This window comes from Mus musculus, chromosome 4, assembly GCF_000001635.26.
Source record: "Mus musculus strain C57BL/6J chromosome 4, GRCm38.p6 C57BL/6J".
Classification (NCBI taxonomy): Eukaryota; Metazoa; Chordata; class Mammalia; order Rodentia; family Muridae; genus Mus; species Mus musculus.
The window spans coordinates 48823409-48844204 of NC_000070.6; the positions used below are offsets into that span (position 1 = coordinate 48823409).

The following is a 20796-nucleotide window of genomic DNA, read 5'->3' on the forward strand; positions in this document are numbered from 1 at the left end:
GCACACTCCCCGATGATCAAATGTTCCTGTCATGGCGCTTGTCTTCACTTTCAGTATTAAATGCTGCCCTGGTTCCGTTTAATTCAATCAAATGCCGACTGTACATTTTCTATATGTCAGTCATATCTCTTGCTGTCATATAAGCGTCTATAAAACTTGCTGTCTGTAGCACTCACATGGTACCGATTGATGTACTGTGGGTACATCCATGTGTGGTTAAGTCTTATCTAAATGGCTGTATTTCAAGGTCTTAGAATTTGAGAGATTGCATTTTCTGTTCCCTGTACTGTGTTCAACACTGTGGTGGTTTGAATAAGAACGACTTCCATAGACTCATGTATTTGAATTCACAGTCACCAGGGAACTGCATTATTTGAGAATTTGAGAAGGATTAGGAGGTGTGGCCTTGTTGAAGTAGGCATGTCCTTTTAGAAGAAAGTGTGTCACAGGGGTAGGGGTTTGAATTTAAAATTTCAAAAGCCCATGCCAGATATAGTCTCATTGCTTCCCTGCTGCCTGGGAATCAGGACGTAGAGGTCTCAGACACCTCTTCAGAGCTGTGGGTGCCACGAAGCTCCTCACCATGATGATAATAGACTAATCTCTAAAACTGTTAGCAAGTCTCCAATTAAGTGTTTTTTTTCAGTAACTTTCTTTTTCTTTTATTGGATATTTTATTTACATTTCAAATGTTATCCCCTTTCCAGGTCTCCCCTCCTATAAGAGTTGCCGTGGTCATGGTGTCTCTTCACAGTGACAGAACAGTGACTAGGACAAATACGTAGGAACATACAGATCTGGTTAGATCTGTATAACATCAGAAAAGATGACAAAAATAATATACGCAACAGGTAATAAATAGTAATTAGTCATAAAAATCCCAAGGGTCTTACATTTTGGGGAATAGAATTAGGGTCTGAGATGGTATTAGATAACCAAATTAATCATCAAATTTTAAGTAAATTATCCAATTGTTGATGCATATGAATTTATATGGTAGAGATTTCATAAAGGTTGTATATGTCTGGAGTTAAGCAGGGAGAGCTGTAGTCATGGTAGAACTATTTCGGCAGGAGGCAATGTAGAGTATCAGTTAATCAGAAGGTGGAAGGACGAAAGACAAATTGTCTTTGTCTGAGCCTGTCTTGATGAAAGAAAAGGGTGTGGTAAGCACTGGGGGACTGGATCCAATGGATGACGTTCTCTTATGGGACAAGGAAGTCGTGGAGCACCATGTGCTGAGAGGAAGGCTGGTACCACCTACCAACAGTCAGGGCGGTGGATCTTAGCCAGCCACAGGAACACAGTGTGAAGGTGGATGAGAGTCTGATGCCTGAGAAGACCCTCAGTAAGAAGATGGAGTCAGGTTTAGGCTGGGTCCCTAAGGTTGGCTACTTTCCCACATCTTAGCCTATTGCTTTGAACAGGGCCTGCCTGTGAAGCCCAGGCTAGCCTTAAAGAGTCTTCATTCTGCAGCTTCCATCCCACAGGGACGGAGATTGCAGACAGGTACCACTGTGACCTTATATTTCTTTTTGTAGAGTTCAATCTTGTTAGTTAGATTAACGGCATCCATTAACGGGCAATTCAAGTTCTCTAACTTGAGTCAAGTCATCATATTCAGAGGAGTTGTTCACTGGAAATCAGGACTCAATGAAGATTTTAATGTCTGGAAAAAAGTCCTTTTTCGTTTTCTTGTGGCCACCCTGAAAGCTGGTGGGATACTCTCTTAGTCACCGGTTAGTGACAAAGCACCTACCAGCAGAAACATAAGGAAGGAAGGATTGATTCTAGCTCATGGCTTTCGAGACCAGTCTGTCACAGCCCTGAAAGCGACACAGCAACTCCTGTTGATGGCAGTGTGCCTGGTGGCTCTCCTACTGAAGCAGCACACAGGAAGCAGAAAGCCCGAGTGGAACATGGAGACGGGGTGTAACTCTCAAGGCCCCTTCTACCCGCCTGCTTCCTCCACCTAGGCGTCACCTCCTAAGGTTCCACAACCTCCTGAAGCAGCTGTGACCAACCAAATGTTCAAATACAGGTGCCTGTGAGGGACATTTTACATTCACATCCTAGTAGTGACTCATTCAGTTGTATACACACATAAATATTTAACAAAATGAATTGGTTTTGAGCTGTGGTTTCCTCTCATTCGCTCTGGGGATTCAAGCCTACAAAGTAGGCGTGTGCTTGCTCTCCTGCAGAGTCCCACCCCAGTACACGGCTCCTTTTCTGAGATTTTTAAAAAGAAAGAAACCCAGACTAAAATGAAACTGTCCTTCTTAGCTGGCCATGTGCTATTAGTCTGTGAGAAGAGATTTACATCAGCACGGTATCTTCATGCTTCCACATCCATCGTTAGCAGTGGGAACGATCTTTGCTGGCTTTTGGGAATCCAGATGCAATTTCTGCCCTAATCACTTCGGCCAAATCCTTGGGTGTAGGAGTTTTTATTTTATGGCTTGCATGAGAGGTCCTGCTGCCTCTGCTTTAGGCCACTGTGTGAAGTTCCTGATCAGCAACTTTTCCTCTTTTGAGTTAGTGCCGGCGCAACCCTTGCTGGAATCTCTACACGAAATGTCAGGGGCCAGGTCACACTTCAATAAAGGCAGCAGAATGTTAGCTTATCACGTGAGTAGGACCACAGGGTGTTTGGGAATTAAGTCAAAGCCAAAACTCGGTGGGTGTTGAAGGAGACTGCAGGGATATACACAGCATGAAATGTAAATTGGAAATGCTCAGACGATGACTGCTGAGCCCATGGCCTAGACTGGACTGAAGGAGCATGATCGTGTCCACCCGAGTCGTGACACTTTAAGAGGTCACATTATCTTTCCAGACCAAGAAAAGGCTTTATATCTTCATTTAGGCTCGGTCTGCCTTTGCAGTCTTCATGTTCTGTGCTGGGAGCTTTTTCTTTCTCACAGAAGCTGACGGTGGGGATATTTACTCCTTTAAAAAAAATCCTTCAGGCGTACAGGGGAGAAATCTTGACCAGTATTCCCCACCAGGGCTTTTATGGAAAATTATGGCAGTCTGCATAGGCACACTTAGGAACTTCCAGACATGGGTGACATATCTGAGAAGGGTGGCAGGATTCATGTAAAGACTGAGCTGTGGCTGAGCTCAGCTTTCCTTACTGATATGCTTATAATTTACATTATAAAATCACACCTAACTGCCTTTCTGCCATCCTGGGGGTCCCGTATCCCGATCTATCGATGAACTCTGGATGGACCTGTCTTTTTGTTGTCCTTGAGCCATCTGCTTTTGTAGGCAAAATAACAGTATTATTTGCGTTCATGAATAGACAGAAAAGCACCGTAAAAATAAACAACTAAAGCTTGAGCAATATAATTCTGGCAAAAAAAAATATTTCTACAGTAATTGGTGCCACAAATAGATCCTGTCTCACCTCATATTCTCCATCTGCATCCAGCCTATTTTATTCACCACTTTCCCAAAGAAAGCTGAGCAAGAATGATTACGTGTAGGACCAAACTGAGTTTATTAGTCCTTTAAAAGGCTCAGCTGGCCACAGAGGTGAATCCGAGCCTTCTTGAACAGTGAGGACACAGGGGTGGTTGGCTCCTTCTTCACTCTGTTCCTACCCCCTCCCTGTTTCCTTCTTTCTCCTTCTGCTCTGCTCATGTTCTCTCTTGAATAACTTATCATAGAAATTCTCTCACTCTCATTTTTATTTTGCCTTCTATGTGAGGGTGGCCATGGAGATGAGAGGACAATACATATGCCACCTGGGATGTCACTCGCAAGGACCCATCTGTCTCAACCTCCCTAGTTCTGGGAATGCATATACAGGCTATCATGCTTAGCTTTTAACATGGGCTTTAGAGTTAAAGTCATGTCCTTGTGCTTACAAGGCAGGCACTTTAGTAAGCCATCTCCCACACAGTCCCTCTTTTAAGCCTTAAATCTTCATTATGGGATATTTAAATACATACAGTAGTAGAAAAGTAACGTGTACTCTCCTGTACCCATTAACTAGCTCCAAAGGTTATAACATTTTGTTCATTTCCACACATTTATTTTTTCCAGCATAGTTGAAAGAAATCTAGAATACATTATTTTATCCATAACTACCTGGGTGGTTTTTAGATGAGGACTTGAAACACCACTATACCTTAACAAAGATTTCCTAGTGCCATCTGATTGAATACATGTTTAAAACATGCACATTTGTTCTCTACATTCTTTATTTACAGATACCTTGTTTGAACCAGGATCTAAACAAGGTCCATATACTACATTTGGTTGCTATCTTTTATGGAATCTCTTTTCTCTCCAGTAGTTAATCTCTTGGCCTATTTTTTTATATGACTTATTTATTAAAGATATTAAAATATTTTTCCTGTATAATTTTTCTCATTGAAGCTGATTGCATCCTTATTTATTTATTGTAACCTTCAATTTACATTTTTCTTGAAGACCAGTAGCTCAACCTAGAGGCTCAACTACATTAACATCCAATTACTTGGGCAAGAATAATTCACAGGCAGCAAATAACAGGACAACTGGTCATTTCTTGATTGTTGAGTTTAGGTACTGTTCATCAGAATGCTGTAAAATTCAGCACCAACTTGGTGCACAGTTGTCTGATCTTCTGTTGTGGCCCAGATGCTTTACTCATTATGGCCTACAGTTTTCTAGTTCTTCTCCCTTATATTTTGCATCATTAGCTTCTTTATTGGCTACTTGGGTTATAAAACGGTTAAAAATCTAGATGTGGTGTGGGCATGCTTCTCCAACTGCCCTCAGCAAGTGCCATTCTGTATCAATGCAGAGGGCACTTTATAGCCCCTGAGACCCATGGAGCATGCTAGGTGCTGCAAGTAGCATTGGACCAGTGACCTGCCTATTACCTCTGCACTATATTTACAACCAAATTAAGGAGAAGCATAGAACCCTTTTGCAAAAGAGGCTGTCCCTGGCAAAATGAATGAGGTTGGACTCACCAACATTTTCCTCACCCATGAGGGTCACCTACTTTTTTCATTTTTTGCTCCACATTGTCTAAAGAGCTCAGGAACCTCGGAGCCGAGCCTGTCAGCCTGTCACCTTGTGATGTCTCTATGTAGGAGGACTCCATTTGCTGCAGGCTCCTGACAGTGCCTTGATCTCCGTTAAGGAGGAGATTCGCTGCTCTATTAATGAGGAAAGGTGACTCAGTAACTCATATCCTGTATTGGTACAAGAAACAAAATGAGAACAAAGAATCTACAGCTAGATGTTTTAGTCGCTAATTTCCTAAGTTTCCTGTGAGGGAAAATGTGTTCTTTTCTCTTCTGTAATGGAACAGTTAGTAAGGTTTTATTTCCAAAGTTAGCACAAGATTTAACTAAATTCTTCCCTAGTACATTGCAAAGTTCCATCATATGCAATGCCAGGTAGTCAGACATGAAATGCTTCTCTTACAATGTTGTTGTAGTCTGGGGATGGCCCAAAGACTTCTCCAGAGGTCCAGTTCTCTCCCCTTTCACTGAGTGAGTTTCACAAATACATTGCTATGAAGTCAAGTCCAACTCTACCTTCACATCTCTAGCGCAACTTTAAAACTGTGAGCCCTAGTATTCTTGGTGTTTTTGTAAATTGATATTTGGAATTAATTGAAAAACATTTAAAATTTTCATTTTTCATTTTATGTGTGCCTTAGTAGTTTTTAAAGAATTTTCTCTAGGTTAGAATTTCACAGAATGTTGACAGATCTGTTAATTATATACCATGAAGACCTTAGAGCAAGGTAAACAATATCTTTTCCAGTTATTTCCAAACCCCAGTGTCTTCTCATCAAGGGAGTATTGTAGGCAAAGGCTTAAAAATGCAATGAAAAATGTGGCAGCCAATAGTGTTTGCATCTCAAATGCCAGTGTTCTGGAACCGCTTGGGACTTGTCTAAGCAGAGTGACAGCAAGAAGCGTCTGATGCTGCTAACATATTCAGTGAGCTAAAGCCTTACAAACCTATAAAAAATGCTTCCTGATAGTATTTTTTCATTTACTAATTAAGTGATAGATAAGCTTTTGTGTTGCCATGGCAAAATGAGGGTACAAGAAGGAAACTGTCGGCATGTCTTCACAAAATAAAACTTCTTTTTGTATTTCCTTATCATTTTCCCTTACTTTGTGAATTTGTGGTTGTAGAAGCATTTCTGATTTTTGAAAGGATTTTTGTCTTTAAGACTTCTTCATGATCTCTGACCCTGACAATGACAAGAACTTAACCCTAGATGCAGCTACAATGAAAATAGCTGAATGGGATGGATACTCACGAGGCAATGAGACCTGGAAAGGTTGCTTGGGAGTAAAGGTTATTTTTGTTTGAAAACGGTTCTTTGATTAAAAACATCTAGGGCAGAATATAACATCTAATTGTATTTCCCTAAATACCTTAGTGTTAGGATTATCGTTACATCTGTTTCACGCTCATCTCCAGAGACCTAGGGATACAACGATGAACTCTCTGTATTCCCTGGATGTTTCTGAGAAGATTTGTGACATCTTAGAAGTATTCATCTGCTTTCTGTGGCCAATTCTTTCAGGAACCTGCACATCCCAACATATGTGACTTTTTCTGAGGCTATTCAGGACTCCAAATATCTCTGACTAGAGCTTGGGAGTCATATGCTTGTTTCCTGAGCCCCTGGGTCTAAGCAGGAGGCCGAAGAAGACTCCGTTATTCAGAAAGAGACTTTACCTATTTTAAGACTGACACTTTTTCTTCACTATAACCAGCATCTGTCTGGTTTAATTTGTTCATCTGTTTAGTCCTTGAAGTAGAATGGATAGTGAGAGAGGGAGGTGGTCCTGATGCCTGGCTGTTCCTCAGAGAAACAGCCAGCCAATGCCTTGTTCTTACATCATCTATACTCTTTACACACTTGTTGCTACCAGCTCCTAAAGTTCTTTGGAGCTTATGGATAAGTTTGTCTTTCATCTCCATCTCTCTTTTCTTTCCAGGCAGTTGGTATCCTATGATTTTTCTCCACTGCTCTTTCAGTCTTCATGCTTTTAACGTCTGTTTACTTCTAGGGATGCTTCAGAAAGGAGCAGAGGTGAACGTATTCAGTATGTCATAACTAATGAGATGTCCTTCATCAAAAGTCTCAATTCCTTTGCTATTGAGGATTAAATCATAAACATGATGGTAGATGCCTCTTCAAAATTTAAAAAGGTACCTAAAAGATATTCAGCTTATGCTCAACCCAGAGTTGCGAAATTGGCAACAGGTCGTTAAAAATTCTATGTGAATATGCAAATTTTATAGTTTAATTAATATTAGTTTCTAATGGGGTAGCTTTCATATTACAACAAACAATGTAGGCATACTTAAAGCAGATCTGGTTGTACAGTGCCACCTGGTAACAGTTGGCCTGATGACTGTCATTTGCTTACTGGTAGCCTATAATTGTCCTCAAGTCTGCTCTGTTAATAGCTCTGGATCATCCACATAGACTTAGGAAATTTAGAACAGACTATAAATTTGTTGTTCTGTCCTTTGTCTACTTAAAGATACCACAACTACTTTTTTGATTAAAACTATTTTATTCTCCTCTTTTATTTTATATAGATTCCTTTTCATGCTTCCTTTTATTTTGAACTAATTTAGTATTTGTTTTCCTAAATGAGGAAAACAATGTCTGTTTGAAATGAGGAACACTATGTCTTCTACTGGACTACATTTTTATCTCTGTTAATGGTAACTGTGGGGTTTGAATGTGAATGGCCCCATAGCTTCATATATTTGAATGCTTAGTCCTCAGGGAGTGGCACTATTTGAAAAGGATTAGCAGGTATAGCCTTGTTGGAGGAAATGTGTCACAAAGTGTGGGCACTGAGATTTCTAAAGCCCAGTCTCACTGTCTCTGCTTTTTATCATGATGTAGCTAGCTCTCAGCTACTGCTCCAGTGGCTTGTGTGCTGCCGTGCTCCCTGCTGTGATGGTAATGGACGAAACTTCTGAAACTGTGAGCTAGCCCCCTATTAAATGCTTTCTTTGATAAGAGTTGCCCTGGTCATGGTGTCTCTTTTACAACAATAGAACCATCACTAAGCCAGTGACCCTAAGTGTGTGTTTACTACTGGACTCTAGTTTCTTCCTTCTGTTTGCTTTTGTTGATGCTCAGATCACACTCTTGATTATTACAGCTTAGCTACAAATCATAAAGTCAGATAATACAAGTCCTCACCTGTTCTTAAACAATTGTAATTAATCTAGGTCACTTGGAATTTCCATATGAATTATGTAACCGGTTTGCCAGCTTTTGTAAAAGTGTCCTCTGGAATTTTTATTGAATTGAATGTGTGTGCTGTAATTATATTACATACACTTCTCACTATTGTCCCTGTCTCCTACTCCTCTGGACACCCTTCTTCCTAAGTAGTCCTTCCCCAGTCTCTGTCTCTCCTTTCCTTTGTCCTCCTCTTTTTTGGGCTTTGGGCGGTTGGTCTCACCTTATACCCACAGCCCTTCTACTTCCTCTTCTGTGAGGGCCCTTGCAGGGATTAACATAAATGTCCTGTCTGGGGATCAACATTCATCAGTCTCTTATTCTCAGGACTTAGCCCAGTTACGATTCTGACTTTGATTGTTGCTTAAAGCTGAAAGAAGCTTTTCTGACCAAGGCCTGTGGGCATTATCATAAATAGTTTGAAGTGAATTTAATTGCATGCCCATTTAGCAAAATATCACTAATAGTTTTCCCTATAGGGCCTGTGACCTTGAACATAGTTTCTCTACCTGGTCTAGAGTGTCAAGCATGCATTCCCTCCCTGGAGTGGGCCGAAACCAAATTAAGAAGTTGTTGGTTATCCTCAAAATGTTCATGCTTCTGTTGCAGCAATGGGTGTATCTTGCAAGGTAGTTAGTTCAGCTTGGTACAGACAGGGTCTACGGCTGAGTGTGAATGATCGTTTCTTGACCCAACAGCCTGAGCAGAACACTGGCCAGAAAGGAAGATGCTTCTAGCTCAATTGGAGCTTTCTTTCTGCATCCTGTCTCCGAAGTGTTTGATGTTTTCAGCAGCAGAGCCTTTCCATCTAGTCCTGGTAGGCATCTAAGACCAATGGCGGTAGCCTGGATTGTTTTGAGAGCCTCTGGAGTTGACCTGACCAATAACTTGCAAGGAAGTATCTCACTCTTGGCACTGAGGTTTTAGTTAAAAACGTATGACTAATGGAAGTGGAATTCAGCAGCCATGCCGAGTACTTCCAATCAAGCCCCTCATTTTTGTGATAGTGCATTTTATTCATATGTTTCAGTTGGCTAAATCTAGATCCAATATGGCTTTGCCATACACCCTTAGTTTTAGTGACCCTGCTCTTTATTTCTTCTGATATAATGGCATTGTGAAAGATTTCTATTCCCAGTTACTCTAGTTTCATTCTGTGGAAATAAGATAAGATGACCAAAGACAACTTGGAAATAATTTACTTCACCTTAAAAATTCCCCTATCGAAGTCCATCACTGAGAGACGTCAGAAAAGAAACTCAAGGCAGGAACCCAGGGCAGGAACCACAGAGGAATGCTATTTACTAGCTTGCTTGTTGATTTATTCTCTGGCTCTCCTAATGAGCTTTCTTATGTGTCCCAGGTACACTGGACTTGGAATAATCCTGCCCATAATAGGCTGCTCTCCAGCTCCAAATCAATCACCAACCAAGACAACATCATACAAACATACCACAGACCAATCTGAATTGGGCAATTACTCAATTGAATGTCCCTGCTTTTCTGGTGACTCCAGGGTATGTGAAGTTTACAATTAAAACTAACCAGAACACCAATTATTGATATTTTTAAAACTATGATTGGCTTTGAGTGCTGATCTTAGTAAATTCATTTAGCTGTAGAGTGTCTGACTCCCTTCTTCCCTCACCTCTTCCTCTCATCCATCCTTCCTTCATGCTAGCTTTGGATAAAGATAGATGGTATTATTTCCTCAGAACCTTTTGTGTGATGTTCATAGACATTGTAAAAGTAGACATTCTTGTTTTATAGATTTTACTCATATTGCTTTTTCCCCAAAGAACAACAAATATGTCACATTTCCAGAAATCAATATAACAAGTTCAATAAAATTTAAATTAAAATGTTCTTTGGAACCAAATTGTCTTGCTGTAGGAATAATGTTGGGACTTATTTCCTTTCAAGATGCAATCTACATATACATATTCAAAGTAGGAAAAAATAAGGACATCATAGTAACTACTGTCCCTCATAACAAACATCATTTCAATTTAAAATTTCAGCAATCCTCATAGAGGCGAGAGGCAGTGTGTGAAAAAAGTGGTATTTATAGTAGCTAAGATCAGCGAGAACTGGCCAGAAGTCATGGTTCTCAGGAGATTAGTAAAAAAATGTTTGCTTAATGTTACTCACAATCTCCTGGACAAAAGCTAGTAAGACTTTTCAGCTCGGTTGCTCTTTTCTGTGCTACATACTTCAAATGTTGACCATGGTAGCAGACCTTGATTTGAGCCTAAGAACATTTAGTTAGGCAAGAGCATTGGTGGGAAAAGCTCACATCAGGAAGTTGATCTTTGTCCTCAGGGTTTTGCTATCAGACTCAGTAGAATTCAAACATTTACTGAGGACCAGAACAATGTTTTCTTTATATATACTTTTCTCATCCTTAGAGCCATGGGGGCTGTCATCTAACAAGGATTGCTGAAGCAAATCTTTGAAGGGGCTTCAGCCCTCCAGGGTAAAGAGATTTTTAGACACATTCTATCTAGAATTCATCATAAACACTCAAAACTTCTTTTAGTTCTGAAAAGATAGTTTAAAGTGCTGTCATCCCTCCAAGAGTCCATAAAACATGCCGGATAACATCCGATCTGCCGTAACCAGCATAGCTCCATACTCTTGGAAGTTTGCCTGTTTGGTCTGAGAACGTTAACTGAGGAGGTGATTGGCGTTGCTGTAAGAAATTAGTAAATCTCTATCCTTTTTATTAAGGTCTTGTTTTCTTTAAATAATCTTCAGGTGTCTCTGTATCCCTCTACTTAATTTGGCTCAGATGACCCTCTGCTTCTACAGTGGTGCCTGATGATTTCTTTAGCATACATGGATGGGTTGTGTTCTAATTGTTTCAACTTGTTTGACTGTCTCATTGAACTATAATGTCTATGTGGGCTCTTATTTTCTCCAATTTGGGCATCTGATGGCATCAGTAAACTATATCTGGTTCCTGGTTGGGAAGCAGTTGCTAGGTGAGTTTGTGAGAGGATGAAGTTATGGTATCTCAAGATCCTGAGTGGTTAACACTCTCTCAATTTCCAAGTAAAGTAGCAACATTTTCTCATTCATAAATTAGATTAATTCATGAAAGGGCAGGGTTTGACAAGCAAGTGAAGAAACAAACAAGCAAAAACTTGGCGGTTTAGGAGGAGAGGAATACAACTAGTTCCCATGGATCAGAGGAACTCGGAGTAGGACTCAGGACGGTTAGCTACCTGTTTGGAATAGGTGGGAATCTGGAAAATGACTTAGACACGACTTCCATAATTTAACGCCCGGGACACTGTAGTAAAGATTAGTCTGCTACAAAGATCTAGATTATTCTAGAAAGACAAGGTGTTCATTTCCCATTTACAAAGAACCATTTGTTCACAAGTGTACTTTCTTTGAATGTTCCTCATCTTATCTTAAGTTTTTCATTGCAGTTTATAAAGTTATAAGTTCTCCTGTCCCACCCCCTACCACCCCACCTTTATGCTCCCGACCTTATAGTCTCTCTTTCTCTTTTAAAAATATGTGATACCCACTAGTTCATTTTGTGCTGCCTTTATGGGTGTGGGAGCATCTGCTGGAGAATGGGTAGCTTTTTTGGGTTCAAATCCCCCATGAAAAGTGGCTATCCATGTCTTAGTAGCCATCAACTGCCAATAGCTCTTCAGATTGGCAGTATCTCATAAGCCCCTCCATCATTTTGTTGGGACTTTAGGGTAGACTGATTTAATGGAAGTGTCAGTTATGGTGAGTTCAAGACACATATGTCTTGCTTTTTTAATGATCATGCTTATAGACTTTTCTAGTTCTATTATTTATTATACTTATGAAATAGCAAAATATAATGTTTTGTTTTGCACTTTTTTTCAGGCAGATATTTTTATTGTATGTAAGTAGGCAAATGTTTTTTCCTGTTTCCTTATATGGTTAATTTTATTGTTATGGCCTCTCATGTAATTGTCCAGAATTTCCAGAAAAATTTTAAAACATTAGTTGTGAAATTGGACATTTTTGTCTCATCCTCTGTAGGGAAAATATTGAGTTTTAGATTTTTTAAAATTTTATTTAATTTTTTTACACTCCATATTTTATCTCCCTCCCGGCCTACCCTCTGACTGTTCCACATCCCATACCTCCCTCCCACCCCACCCCTGTCTCTATGAGGATGTCCCCATCCCCTGCCCCCACCGCACCAGACCTCAGATTTAAGTATTATGTTGCTAATTAATTGGATTATAGGTATAGCATCTTATGGAATGTTCTTCTGTTAAAAAGCCATATACTTAAAATTTTCAATTGCTTAAAACATCTATTTAAGCAATTAGATGACTTTTCTCCTGATGCCTCCATGTGATAAATTATAGATTTCCTAATATCAGGACATAATTACATTCATTCCTAGAATAAATCCTTCTCTGTCATGACATATTATTCTAACATCTGACAGATTGGATTTTAATGTTTTATTAATAATTTATGTATTTATAGTTATACTTGAGATTGCTTGAAAGATTGGGGATAGTTCTTCCTTTATGGCACTAATTTATTTCCTGCATGTGTGCACGTGTGTATGCATTCACATGTGTGTGTTCATTCTTGCATTTTCATGCTAGAGAACAACTTCAGACATCATTACTTGGGCACAGTTCACTCTGTCCTTTGAGACTTCTCTCTCACTGAGACCTGGAACTTACTGGTTTGGTTAGCCTGGTTGGCCATAGAACCCCAGCGATCTGTCTGCTTCCATTTCTTCATTACTGAGATTGAAATTATATATTTTACTTTTAAAAATCTTATCTATCTATCTATCTATCTATCTATCTATCTATCTATGTATCTATGTATCTATGTATCTATGTATCTATCTATGTATCTATCTATGTATCTATCTATCTATCTATCTATCTATCTATCTATCTATCTATCTATCTATCTATAGTGTGGTTTCTGAGGATCAAGCTCACATCTTTATAATTTTTATGGATCAAGTTATCTTCCCTGGCCCCTCTGTGGCCAGCTCTTGCTCACCCTTAAGCTCCGGGCTGGGTTCTGGATGCTGCTTGCAAATACTTCCAAGTCACTTCTTTCAAGGTAGATTGTGCTTTGCCTTTTAAAATTTTTGTCTCTTCTATTGTCAGCATAGCAGGTTTTAATGAAACCTCCTTTTTTCCCCTAATTCAGATTGCTTCTTTTCACTTTCTTTTCTATTTTCCTTTGTACTTTATTCATTGAAAAAGGGGAAATGGTGGGGTAAGCTGAAGCCAATTAAGTACACTTGAAAGTCTCTTGTCTGGGGCTGGTGAGCTGGCTCAGTGGTTAAGAGCACCGACTGCTCTTCCAAAGTTCCTGAGTTCAAATCCCAGCAACCACATGGTGACTCACAACCATCCAAAACGAAATCTGATGCTCTCTTCTGGAGTGTCTGAAGACATACTACAATGTACTTACACTAAATAAATAAATAAATAAATAAATAAATAAATAAAAATAAAAAAAGAGAAAGTCTCTTGTCTTCCTTAATAAGTCTAGAACCAATAATGTGAAATGACATAGAGTTTTCATTAAGTTCATTAAATTTGAAACTATAACACTCTCTAAATCATGTATTAGATGTAAAGTTTTCATAATGACCACTTTTTTGTCTTAAGAAGGAGCTGGCACCCTTGAACTATTTCTCCTCTAGTTGTTGAGAGAGCTTGGTGGTCAACCAACATCACAGTTTTGGTATATCCCAAGTGCTAAGTCTTTCTTACTGACTGAGTAGCATTTGTAACTGCAAAGATATATAGATAAATGCAATAACTCCGCTAATTGAACAAGACTCACATTTTTGTACAAGGTCACATAGAATTCCACCTGTGTTTATAGTGTGATAGGCTTTTAGACAACACATTTGGGTCTTTAAGGAAACCCTGTGTCAACTGGAGGAATCTGTAAGAGCAATGAAGTAAACCCTTGAACACATCAAGCCATCAGTGATAACAAAGGCCGAGGCATGCCAGGTCTGTGTAGTACGTTGGGTGCAGTAGGCTCCCTTGGGCATGGCCCATTCAGTTTACTCTGCGCATCCCTTGTAACTTCCTCCTCAGCAAGGCCTTTCTTGTTTTTTTTTTCTTCCTTTCATGTTTTCCTCAATCAGTGTTCTTTTCAAGGCGAGAGATCCTAACTGTCAGTTCTCTCTTGGCAACGTCCTTGATGATCTCCCTGGCCAGAGCTTTGAGACTCTTTGGTTAGATAATCAACTTGACAAATATGTCTTTATCTGTCTGAGATGGATTGCTTTTTAATAATGTAAATGTGCTGTTTATCACAAGGAAGAAGTGCCCTGTAACATCGGTGACAACCAGGAAGGATAACGGACACAGAAGCCACGGATGCAGAAATTGGATGGAGAACAACAATGGTATGGACAGGATGTCTCACCACAGTCTCTGTGCCCAAGCTATGGCATTGCACTCACTGTTGTCAGTGGGTGAGCAGCCTTCTGCTTTTCCAGTCCTTGACAGACCTTGGGCAAATGCTATAGTTTCTCTGTTTGTAAACAGAAGGTAATTTGTGCTGCCTGCTCCATTCCAGAGCTGCCGAGAAGATGGATGTGAATAAACCGGTAAAGAGCCCTGAGCCTCTTTGAGAGGGTGCCGTGCATTTACCAGTAGTCACTCTCACCCAGTCAGATGCATTGAGCCTTCTACAACTGAGACTAAATCAACAGTAGACATTTGTTCTTAAGTTTCAACTTCTATGCTTCCTGTCTCCCATACAACTTGTGAGCACATAAATATTGTTGCCAGGTCACACTGATGCCACATGAGTCAGGGTAGACTCTTGTCCTGCCTATATCCTTGAGCCTGGCCTCTTTCAGCACATACAGAGTGGAGTGAATTCTTTACTTGATTAGACAATCTCAGGCCTTACCAACTTCCTGCAGGATGACCTCAGACCTATAAAAGTTCCTAAGATTTTGGATTGTGATTAGTAGCATTCGATTATTTATAGCTATTCCATAAAGGAAATGATGTCTGTTTCTCTGAGCTCTTGGTAAACAGAAGATGCTCAATAAATGTCGATGTTTTGAGATCTAGTTTTCTTTTATTCTGTCACTTTTTGACCCTGACATTCACATGACATGTGCATTTCCATTTCAGCATCTTGTAGTGAGGTAACAGTAACATTTGGGTGTCTGAGATATGTTATTTTAAGCAGACTTCATTTAGAAATACAGGTTTTCATCCTGAGTCCTGGAGTCATTTAAACTAACCCAATACATACAAGCATTTACTCCGTGACATTTATTCTTAATAGCCTGGGAGCCCTTCCATACTCTTAATAGAAAGCTAAAGCTACAAATGCTACCCGGGCTGTTCTGTCAGCAGGGCAGGAAACAATCATGGTGACACTGGCTGTGGAGTGAATGATGCTAAGGACTAGCCCACGGGCCCTGTCAGTCATGTGCTATCCAGAATCACAAGTTGGTTTAGAGGAGATTTTGCTGGAGGAAGCTTTTCACATCCTTATTTCTAGATTTCACTTGTGCTACAGATGGAGCCTGGGGCAGCAGAGAAGTCTTAAGCTGCAGGCTGGGGCTGGAGAGGCAGGGTTTCCCCACAGGGAGATGCTCTCTTGGAGCTCCAGCTGAGTGTGGGTGCAGGGCAGCTTAACACAGGAAATAGGTGTTTCATTGAGAGGTGGCTGCCTGCCTGCACACTGTTTTGTGCTGCTTCCCAGTAGCAGGGATCTCAGCCTATGAATGTCTTATAATTTCGTTACTGGCTCTCCTTTTCATTATCTATCAAATGGAGAGTGACACTGACTTTATAGTATTTTTAGAAAAGCTTTTGGTAGCATGTAGAGAATACCCATATGGGTGTTTAGACTTTGGAAGGCACAGTGATACATCTAAGCAATGATTTCCATTCTAAATAAAACGAATAGAGAATAATTAGTATGGCAGGCAGAATAATTCTCTTTCCATCAAAACAGAAGAGGGCACTGGGCTCCTGATCCCTGGAACCTGTGAATCTTACCTTTCATGGCAAACGGAGCTTCATAGATAAGGCTCAGTTAAGAAAGAGAAAATTGAAAAAAAAAAATCAATGGAACAAAACAAACGAAAGAGCCAGGGGGTGTGGCACATGCCTTTATTTCCAGCAGGTGGATTTCTGTGAGTTGGAGGCTAGCCTGGTCTACATAGCAAGTTCCAGGACAGCCAAGCCTACACAGTGAGACCTTGTCTCAAAAAACAAACAAAACAACAACAAAAGAGAAAGGAAGAAAGGAAAGAAGGAAGGAAGGAAAGAAGGAAGAAAGAACGAACATTCTCAGAGATTTTGGGTTTTTGGGTGACCATAATTGAATTATATAGGCTTTGAGAGTGGAGGACCTTTCATTGCTGCCGTCAGGGGGAAGTCTATGAGGGCAGGAGGAGCCTCAGCAGAGTCTTTCCCTGCTGGATTTGAAGCTGTAGGCAGGAAGCCACAACCCAAAGAAACATGTCTGGCTTCTAAAGGCTGTGTGAGACCAAGAGTTAGATTCTCTCCTAGAGACTTCAGAAGGAGACAACATTGCTGTCACCTTGATTTTAGCTTTCTGATGACCTACGGAAGTATACGAAAAAAAAGTTCTGTTTTTACGATTTTAATTCAAATGTGTAGTGATTTGTTGTAGCCACATTAGACTTATACCCATTGCTAACTAACACTGTCAGACACTTTAGGTCACTTATACTGCGCTGAGGATACGTTTTGTTTGGGAATTTAGAGCTATAGAAAGGATGGACTTTCTAGTTAGAGCAGGGTTCTATCCAGAGTGTCTCCTGCAAGAGGTGTTGAGTTGTCTGCTACTGACATCCCAGCAGAACTTTAATATTACTAAGTGTATTCAAATATAGAATTCAGACAACAGCTCTGCAGACAGTAACTATTAAGGTAGCACGGCTCACCTCGGGATCAGAACACTGTTGAGAAATGATGAATCTGTGACTTTGCATCTTTAGATCCTGACGTACAGATATTGGTGGCACATTTTAGGCTTCCCCCTTCATCAGCATGTTGGTATTAAGCACTGGGCTAATGGGTCCGACACTGGTGTCATGTCACCACCTACCATGTAGACTTCGGTGTGATCCGCTTCCTCCAGCGAGCTTTTCCTTCAGAGGAATAGTGTCAGGCGATATTTTTTTTCTGCTCTGAGATATTGCAGCCCTTTGGCTATTTTAGGAACACACTTCAGATGTGTACAGACTGCTGACACAGGGCAGAAACCCTGTGCCAAGAGGAATTCTCTAGGAAGGGAATAAATGAGGAGAGAAAGCCTGGAAAATATGTATTGGTGTAGCCGCTGCTCTGACTTCACCCAATTCTTCATGGTGTGAAACTGAGGAGGCCTGACACCCAGGGCTAGATGAGGTTTATCAGAAAATGCTGACACCTGTTATAGCCTTGTGCTGGAGAGATGCTAGCACTGTTGCCAGCCCCCAGCCCCCAGGAAAACACCTTCACCAGCTCCTCACATAACCCATACTGTGCATTTCAGGATCCAGTTGTTGAGAATGCTGAGTGGGGTAAGTGTCTTGACTTGAATTAATTACTCCCTTTGACTCCATGGCAATCTCCTACACCCTCTTCATAGCAAGCCAAGTGTAAAATACGACAGAGAACTCTGGGTGACACAGAGCTTAGGATCTAACTTGTATCAGTGGGCTTCAAAATAATATCCCTTTCATCCCAGCAACTTTATTACTAAGGCTGTCTCCCAAGGAAAACAGTGGAAGCCATACTCCAACACCCTAGCAACAACTCCTTAAGCACTGCAGCGCTGGAGTCCAGATTGGGAGCTCCAAGGGGCCAGGGAGGGGCTCAGTGGGTAAAATGCTTGTCATGCAAGCACGAGAACCTTGCTCTGCAAGCATGAACTTGAATGCTCAGCACCCATGTGAAAAGCTGGACAGGCTTTTGTAAGGGCAGCCCAGGCTGTCCTTGAACTCACGATGCACATGTAACCCCAGCACTTGTGGTGCAAACAGACAGTTTTGGAGGCTCCCTGGCTTTCTACACCGAGCTGCAGTTTCCATGAGGGACCTTGTCATGATGAGGACAACTCTTCAAATCCACCTCTGGCCTTCATGTACATGCACATGGCTGAATGCACCCACACACATATGTGAATGCAGATGAGTATGTACACTTGTGTATTACACACACACACACACACACACACACACACACACACAAAATCACACTTGGAAGAAGCAATTCATACTAAACAACATAAATCTATACCATAAAGGATTATGCAGAAGATGTAGAAGCACAGGAATATTTCTGATATATCATCCAGTAAAAGAACCAGGCTATTAAGTAACTAGCAATGTGTTGGCTAATATATATATTATCTTTAAAGAGTGCTTTTTGATGTCAGTATCACTGCAATACTTAATGAAAACTGACTGCATATCATGTATTAGAAACTTTCCTCAGTCCATAGCACATTGGACATACATATTTACTTATGTAATTGCTAACAATATTGGGTAAAGTAATATTATTCTTATTGTTTTGTTGAGACAGAATCTCACATAGTCCATGCTATCCTTGAACTCATGATGTAGCTCAGGATAATCTTGAACTGGTGCTCCCCTTGCCTGCCATCTCTCAAGAGCCAGAATTACAGGCAGAAGTTGTTATGTCCTGGTAAGGTACTGTTATTGCCCCCATTTTATAGATGCAGAAACTGAGACACAGAAAATTTGGATAAACTTGTTTAAGGTCACTTGGCAGAATGTCAATTCAATTGGAGAAAACAACTCCAAAGCTTGAGCCACTGACTACAAAGGACACTGCTTTGACACCCTGCGAGTTGACCCCCAGAAGCTGACAGTGAGTACATCATGTTTGAATGCTTTGTTCATTAAAAAGTTTATGTATGTATGTATGTATATATATGTATGTATGTTGCCTGTCAAGAAATGTTATTATATCAATGCAATTGTATATGTATTATGATTGAAGGATATTTATGCCTCTACCATATATAAATAGGGCAGCAATACTTACAAAATACCATTCTAAGTAGTAGGCCACTATTTAACCTGTCTGCTCGACCATCAGTAATTTCACTGGCAAACTAAATGAAGCACAGCCTGGCTGTGTGGGTCAACAACTCTCTGGCATTCATTACTTAGCTTTGAGCCAATACTGCTTCACACTGAAGACCAGACACAGAAATAAATCTTCTCATTTTTATTGTTGATTCAGTCCTTAATTGGCCTCAGACTAATGTTGACCCAGGCTGTTCCTATTCATTAGCTAATTCCTTTCTGCATGCAGAATTGCTAAGTGTTAGCCCTGGGCAGGGTTTCTCAAGGAGGAGTGAATTCCTTTCCTTGTGAACACCACCCCTGAGGACATTTTTGGTTGTGACAATTGGTGTCGGCTTGCAGCCATGGCATCTGGTGATAGTGGGAAGCCAAGAACACTGATCAACTCCCACAGCCTCACAACAAGAGAGTGTGGGTCCAGTGTGTTCGCTTGTACTGAGCTTGACTTCCCTCTCTGGGTGTCAGTGACCTTATTCTCACCTTTGGATGTGCTATGAAAATTTTTTAGCTGCTTTGATGTCCTCAAACTTACAGTTCTCTTCTTCTTAACAGAGTTTGGCCAGAGGCAGCTCTCCTCATGTCCAGGGGTTCATATGAAGATGGTGTCAGAAGTCTAGGCAGAAGTGTACTAAGAACATGGTGTGGCCTCTCCCTAAGCCTTGCTAGGCTGGGTTAATTACTTCGTCTCTTTCAACTTCAGTTTTTACATGAAACTGGAGACATCAACTTTACCACTAACTTCCAAGAGTGTCATTGTTGGTATCAGGTTCGGCTCCGAATCCGGTGACATCATACCTAGGAGACAGAGACCCGGACATCTGTTGCCAAGGCAACCACCACCATATTCCCATAATCCCCTTGGCTCACTTCTCATCTCTACCTGTGAACTGCTACTCACTATCCAAATAAAAGGAAGACACCTCTGACCTCTTTCCTCCTACCCCTTCACCACCACCTCTGCCCTTTTCTCCTACAATAAACCTCACTGGGAACTGTTTGGCCTGGTGCGGTCGGTCTGGAGGCAGGCTTCTAACACAAGAAAACTCATGAAGATATAATGAATGCCCTCGGTAAAATTCCTGGCCTGGTACCATGATATAGTAGATGCCCCATGTTGTCTATTTCTGTCCCAATTTAACCAGGGGAAGGGCTTTGATGGTCAAATTAGTTATTGGCTTACAAAACATCAAGAAACTATCCATTGGATGCAAGTTAGGTTCTTTTTAAAAAAATATATATTTTTTATTACGCATTTTCCTCAATTACATTTCCAATGCTATCCCAACAGTCACCCATACCCTCCCCCCCAACTCCCCTACCTACCCATTCTCACTTTTGGCCCTGGCATTCACCTGTACTGGGGCATATAAAGTTTGCCTGTCCAATGGGGCTCTCTTTCCAGTGATGGCTGGCTAGGCCATCATTTGATACATATTCAGCTAGAGTCAAGAGC

The 20796-nt window shown here is 40.7% G+C and overlaps 1 long non-coding RNA gene across 1 annotated transcript in view; it reads left to right on the top strand.

Annotated features, from left to right (window-relative positions):
- Gm52718 overlaps positions 1-20243 on the top strand; it is a 68477-nt gene extending 48234 nt beyond the window's left edge. Inside the window, exons 2-4 of the long non-coding RNA XR_003955338.1 lie at positions 14563-14651; positions 18968-19122; positions 19896-20243. This is a non-coding gene — a long non-coding RNA (predicted gene, 52718). The remainder of the gene's footprint in view (positions 1-14562; positions 14652-18967; positions 19123-19895) is intronic.
- Positions 20244-20796: the final 553 nt, after the last annotated feature.